Here is a 7,240-nt window from a genome sequence, read left to right on the forward strand (position 1 = left end):
CTCAGATTAGGTAATTTTTTTTTTATTTTATTTTCAAAAAATTTTTTCAAAAATATTTCTAAAATTTTCTCATCTGTTTTCGAAAAAAAAAATAATAACAATATTTTCAAAAAAAAAATATGTTTTCAAAAATAAATTATTCTATGGTTTCAGAATTTTTAAGAATGAATTCTAGCGTTTCATGAAGCATGTTGAAGCTTGGCTGGCTGTAAAGCCATGTCTCAATCCTTATACCCAAGAGAAGAGCTTCTTTATCTTTCTTAGCCAATTGGCTATTGAATGTAAGGAATGTCAGGCGTGTCATGTCTGAGTTACATACTAAAGCTTGGCTGGCTATTAAGCCATGCCTGACCCTTTGATTGGAGCTTTAGAGCATAAGATTCCTGGAATTCATATTAAAAATTTTGGAATCCTTTTTTTTTCTTTTTCAAAAGAATTTTTCGAAAAATATAAAATAAAAATCCAAAAAATTAGAAAATCATAAAAATAAAAAATATTTCATGTTTCTTGTTTGAGTCTTGAGTCATATCATAAGTTTGGTGTCAATTGCATATGCATCTTGCATTTTTTCGAAAATATCATGCATTCATAGTGTTCTTCATGATCTTCAAGTTGTTCTTGGTAAGTCTTCTTGTTTGATCTTGATGATTTTTTGTTTTGTGTCTTTTCATGTTTATCATATGCATTCTTGAATTCTTAGTGCGTAAGCATTAAAGAATTCTAAGTTTGGTGTCTTGCATGTTTTCTTTGCATTAAAAATTTTTCAAAATTGTGTCTATGATGTTCATCATGATCTTCATAGTGTTCTTGGTGTTCATCTTGACATTCATAGCATTCTTGCATGCATCACATGTTTTGATCTAAAAATTTCATGCATTGCATTTTTTTTTGTGTTTTTCTCTCTCATCATAAAAATTCAAAAATAAAAAAAAATATCTTTCCCTTTTTCTCTCATCAAATTCGAAAATTTGGATTGACTTTTTCAAAAATTTTTAAAATCAAATTGTTTCTTATGAGTCAAATCAAATTTTCAATTTGAAAATCTTATCTTTTTCAAAATCTTTTTCGAAAATCAAACCTTTTTCAAAATTATTAGTTATTTTCGAAAATTCCAAAAATATTTTTCAAAAATCTTTTTCTTATTTTTATACCAAATTTTCGAAAATAACATAATCAATTAATGTTTTGATTCAAAAATTTGAAGTTTGTTAATTGCTTGTTAAGAAAGATTCAAACTTTAAGTTCTAGAATCATATCTTGTGATTTCTTATGAATCAAGTCATTAATTGTGATTTTAAAAATCAAATCTTTTTCAAAACTAATCTCTATCATATCTTTTCAAAAATATCTTCTTATCTTATCTTTTTCAAAAATATCTTTTCAAAATATCTTTTCTAACTTCCTAACTTCTTATCTTTTCAAAATTTGTTTCAACTAACTAACTAACTTTTTGTTTGTTTCTTAACTTTTTCAAAACTACCTAACTAACTCTCTCTCTCTCTAATTTTCGAAAATATCTTCCCTCTTTTTCAAAAATTTCTTTTTTATTAACTAATTATTTTTATTTTTAAATTAAAAAAAAAATTTTCGAAAATTTCTAACATTTTTCAAAAACCATTTTTCAAAAATCACTAACTCTTTTTCAAAATAATTTTCGAAAATTATCCCTCCCCATCTCATTCTATTTATTCATTCATATCCTAACATCTCATCTCACCTCTCTTCCATCCTCACAGTTGTGTTTCTTCCATTATATTACATTCTTTGTCTCCCCCTCTTCTTCCACTCACACAGGAATCCCTATACTGTGGTATAAAGGATCTCCATTATTATTATTATTTTTCTGTGCATTCTTCTTTGTCATATGAGCAGGAGCAAGGATAAGAACATTCTTGTGGAAGCAGATCCAGAACCTGAAAGGACTCTGAAAAAAAAAAATTTAAGAGAAGCTAAATTACAACAATCCAGAAATAACCTTTCAGAAATTTTCGAACAGGAAGAGGAGATGGCAGCCGAAAATAATAATAATGTAAGGAAGATGCTTGGTGACTTTACTGCACCTAATTCCAATTTACATGGAAGAAGCATCTCCATTCCTGCCATTGGAGCAAACAACTTTGAGCTGAAACCTCAATTAGTTTCTCTGATGCAGCAGAACTACAAGTTTCATGGACTTCCATCTGAAGATCCTTTTCAGTTCTTAACTGAATTCTTGCAGATATGTGATACTGTTAAGACTAATGGAGTAGATCCTGAAGTCTACAGGCTCATGCTTTTCCCTTTTGCTGTAAGAGACAGAGCTAGATTATGGTTGGAGTCTCAACCCAAAGACAGCCTGAACTCTTGGGATAAGCTGGTCACGGCTTTCTTAGCCAAGTACTTTCCTCCTCAAAAGCTGAGCAAGCTTAGAGCTGATGTTCAAACCTTCAGACAGAAAGAAGGTAAATCCCTCTATGAAGCTTGGGAAAGATACAAACAGTTGACCAAAAAGTGTCCTTCTGACATGCTTTCAGAATGGACCATCCTGGATATATTCTATGATGGTTTATCTGAGCTATCAAAAATGTCACTGGACACTTCTGCAGGTGGATCCATTCACCTAAAGAAAACGCCTGCAGAAGCTCAAGAACTCATTGACATGGTTGCTAATAACCAGTTCATGTACACTTCTGAAAGGAATCCTGTGAATAATGGGACGCCTATGAAGAAGGGAGTTCTTGAGGTTGATACTCTGAATGCCATATTGGCTCAGAATAAAATATTGACTCAGCAAGTCAATATGATTTCTCAGAGTCTGCATGGAATGCAAGCTGCATCCAACAGTACTCAAGAGGCATCTTCTGAAGAAGAAGCCTATGATCCTGAGAACCCTGCAATAGCAGAGGTAAATTACTTAGGTGAACCTTATGGAAACACCTATAACTCAACATGGAGAAATCATCCAAATTTCTCAAGGAAGGATCAGAAGCCTCAACAAGGCTTTAACAATGGTGGAAGAAATAGGTTTAGCAATAGCAAGCCTTTTCCATCATCAACTCAGCAACAGACAGAGAACTCTGAACAAAATGCTTCTAATTTAGCAAATCTAGTCTCTGATCTATCTGAGGCCACTGTAAGTTTCATGAATGAAATAAGGTCTTCCATTAGAAATCTGGAAGCACAAGTGGGCCAGCTGAGTAAAAGGATCACTGAAATCCCTCCTAGTACTCTCCCAAGCAATACAGAAGAGAACCCAAAAGGAGAGTGCAAGGCCATTGACATAAGTGCCATGGCCGAACCTGTGAGGAAAGGAGAGGACGTGAATCCCAAGGAGGAAGACCTCCTGGGACGTCCAGTGATCAATAAGGAGCTTCCCTCTGGGGAACCAAAGGACTCTGAGGCTCATCTAGAGACCATAGAGATTCCATTGAATCTCCTTATGCCCTTCATGAGCTCTGATGAGTATTCCTCTTCTGAAGAGAATGAGGATGTCACTGAAGAGCAAACTGCCAAGTTTCTTGGTGCAATCATGAAGCTGAATGCCAAATTGTTTGGCACTGATGCTTGGGAAGTTGAACCTCCCTTGTTCATCAATGAACTGAGTGATCTGGATCAAGTGACATTACCTCAGAAGAGACAGGATCCTGGAAAGTTCATAATACCCTGTACCATAGGCACTAGGATCTTTAAAGCTCTGTGTGACCTTGGTTCAGGAATAAACCTCATGCCCCTCTCTGTAATAGAGAAACTGGGAATCTATGGGGTGCAAGCTACTAAAATCTCACTAGAGATGGCAGACAGCTCAAGAAAACAGGCTTATGGACAAGTAGAAGATGTATTAGTAAAGGTTGAGGGCCTTTACATACCTACTGATTTCATAGTCCTGGATACTGGAAAGGAAGAGGGTGAATCCATCATCCTAGGAAGACCTTTCCTGGCCACAGCAAGAGCTGTGATTGATGTTGACAGAGGTGAAATAGTCCTTCAATGGAATGAGAACTCCCTTGTATTCAAAACTCAAGGATCTCCCTCTGCAACCATGGAGAGGAAGCTTGAAAAGCTTCTCTCAAAGCAGAGTCAACCAGAGCCCCCACAGTCAAACTCTAAGTTTGGTGTTGGGAGGCCACAACCAAACTCTAAGTTTGGTGTTGAGCTCCCATATCCAAACTCTAAGTTTGGTGTTGGAGAGTCTCAACAAAGCTCTGCACATCTGTGAGGCTCCATGAGAGCCCACTGTCAAGCTATTGACATTAAAGAAGCGCTTGTTGGGAGGCAACCCAATGTTTATCTAATTCTTATTTTTATTGTTTTTCATGTTTTCTTAGGTTCATGATCATGTGGAGTCACAAAATAAATATAAAAATTGAAAACGGAATCAAAAACAGCAGAAGAAAAATCACACCCTGGAGGAGCATCTGTCTGGCGTTCAAACGCCAGAACAGAGCATAGTTCTGGCGCTAAACGCCCAGAATGGGAGCATCCTGGCACTGAACGCCCAGAACAAGCATGGTTCTAGCGTTCAACGCCAGAAATGGCAGCAAAGGGGCGTTGAACGCCCAAAATGGGCACCAACCTGGCGCTGAACGCCCAGAGTTGTGTGCAAGGGCATTTTACATGCCTAAATTGGTGCAGGGATGTAAATGCCTTGACACCTCAGGATCTGTGGACCCCACAGGATCATCTCAGGATCTGTGGACCCCACAGTATCCCCACCTACCTCATCATCTCTCTTCCCATTCATGATCATCCCTTCTACTTTCCATTTACCACTCACATCCATACACCCACTACCTTCAAAATTCAACATCTCCTCCATATCTTCTTCTTATTCTTCTATTCTTTCTTCTTTTGCTCGAGGACGAGCAACATTCTAAGTTTGGTGTGGTAAAAGCATAGCTTTTTTGTTTTTTTCCATAACCATTGATGGAACCTAAGGCCAGAGAAACCTCTAGAAAGAGGAAAGGGAAGACAAAAGCTTCCATCAAGGGTCTATAGCTCAGTGGTAGAACATTTGACTGCAAATCAAGAGATCCCTGAGATACCTCAGGGGATTCATTTTCTTCCACACAATTATTGGAAGCAACTAAGGGTGGAACATCAGGAGCACTCCATCATCCTTCATGAAATCAGAGAAGATCTAAAAGCAATGAAGGAGGAGCAGCAAAGACAAGGAAGAGACATAGAAGAGCTCAAGGACATCACTAAGGTGGACTCATTCCTTGTTCTTACTTTCTCTGTTTTTTCGTTTTATATGTTATGTGCTTATCCATGTTTGTGTCTTCATTACATGATCATTAGTAGTTAGTAACTTTGTCTTAAAGTTATGAATGTCCTATGAATCCATCACCTCTCTTAAATAAAAACTGTTTTAATTTAAAAGAACAAGAAGTACATGAGTTTCGAATTTATCCTTGAACTTAGTTTAATTATATTGATGTGGTGACAATGCTTCTTGTTTTCTGAATGTATGCTTGAACAGTGCATATGTCTTTTGAAGTTGTTGTTTAAGAATGTTAAATATGTTGGCTCTTGAAAGAATGATGACTAGGAGACATGTTATTTGATAATCTGAAAAATCATAAAAATGATTCTTGAAGCAAGAAAAAGCAGCAAAGAACAAAGCTTGCAGAAAAAAAAAAATAGGCGAAAAAAAATAGAAAGAAAAAGAAAAAGCTAGCAGAAAAAGCCAAAAGCTCTTAAAACTAAGAGGCAAGAGCAAAAAGCCAATAACCCTTAAAACCAAAAGGCAAGGGCAATAAAAAGGATCCCAAGGCTTTGAGCATCAGTGGATAGGAGGGCCTAAAGGAATAAAATCCCGGTCTAAGCGGCTAAACCAAGCTGTCCCTAACCATGTGCTTGTGGCGTGTAGGTGTCAAGTGAAAACTTGAGACTGAGCGGTTAAAGTCAAGGTCTAAAGCAAAAGAAGAGTGTGCTTAAGAACCCTAGACACCTCTAATTGGGGACTTTAGCAAAGCTGAGTCACAATCTGAAAAGGTTCACCCAATTATGTGTCTGTGGCATTTATGTATCCGGTGGTAATACTGGAAAATAAAGTGCTTAGGGCCACGGCCAAGACTCATAAAGAGGCTGTGTTCAAGAATCATCATTCTGAACTAGGAGAGTCAATGACACTATTCGAACTCTGAGTTCCTATAGATGCCAATCATTCTGAACCTCAATGGATAAAGTGAGATGCCAAAACTATTCAAGAGGCAAAAAGCTATAAGTCCCGCTCATATGATTGAAGCTATGTTTCATTGATAGTTTGGAATTTATAGTATATTCTATTCTTTTTATCCTATTTTGATTTTCAGTTGCTTGGGGACAAGCAACAATTTAAGTTTGGTGTTGTGATGAGCGGATAATTTATACGCTTTTTGACATTCTTTTTAGTATGTTTTTAGTAGGATCTAGTTACTTTTAGGGATGTTTTTAATAGATTTTGTGTTAAATTCACATTTCTGGACTTTACTATGAGTTTGTGTGTTTTTCTGTGATTTCAGGTATTTTCTGGCTGAAATTGAGGGACTTGAGCAGAAATCAGATTCAGAGGTTGAAAAAGGACTGCTGATGCTGTTGGATTCTGACCTCCCTGCACTCAAAGTGGATTTTCTGGAGCTACAGAACTCGAAATGGTGCGCTTCTAATTGCGTTGGAAAGTAGACATCCAGGGCTTTCCAGAAATATATAATAGTCCATACTTTGGCCAAGAATTGACGACGTAAACTAGCGTTCAACGCCAGCCTTCTGCCCAAATCTGGAGTCCAGCGCCAGAAAAGGATCCAAAACCAGAGTTGAACGCCCAAACTGGCATAGAAACTGGCGTTCAACTCCACAAATGGCCTCTGCACGTGTAACACTCAATCCCAAGCCCAAACACACACCAAGTGGGCCCCGGAAGTGGATTTATGCATCAATTACTTACTCATGTAAACCCTAGTGACTAGTTTATTATAAATAGGACCTCTTACTATTGTATTAGGCATCTTTGGATTACCTTATGATCCTTTGATCACGTTTTAGGGGGCTAGCCATCTCGGCCATGCCTGGACCTTCACTTATGTATTTTTAACGGTAGAGTTTCTACACTCCATAGATTAAGGTGTGGAGCTCTGCTGTTCCTCAAAGATTAATGCAAAGTACTACTGTTTTCTATTCAATTCATTTTATTTCGCTTCTAAGATATCCATTCGCACCCAAGAACGTGATGAAGGTGATGATTATGTGTGACGCTCATCATCCTTCTCCCTTATGAACGCGT

At 37.1% G+C, this 7,240-nt stretch overlaps 1 non-coding gene across 1 annotated transcript; it reads right to left on the reverse strand.

The window, feature by feature from the left end:
* Window positions 1-2,401: 2,401 nt before the first annotated feature.
* Window positions 2,402-2,509, reverse strand: LOC112762011 (small nucleolar RNA R71). The gene has a single exon (XR_003182374.1). It is a non-coding gene; the product is annotated as a small nucleolar RNA R71 (small nucleolar RNA).
* Window positions 2,510-7,240: the final 4,731 nt, after the last annotated feature.

Source organism: Arachis hypogaea, chromosome 16 (assembly GCF_003086295.3).
Source record: "Arachis hypogaea cultivar Tifrunner chromosome 16, arahy.Tifrunner.gnm2.J5K5, whole genome shotgun sequence".
Taxonomy (NCBI): Eukaryota; Viridiplantae; Streptophyta; class Magnoliopsida; order Fabales; family Fabaceae; genus Arachis; species Arachis hypogaea.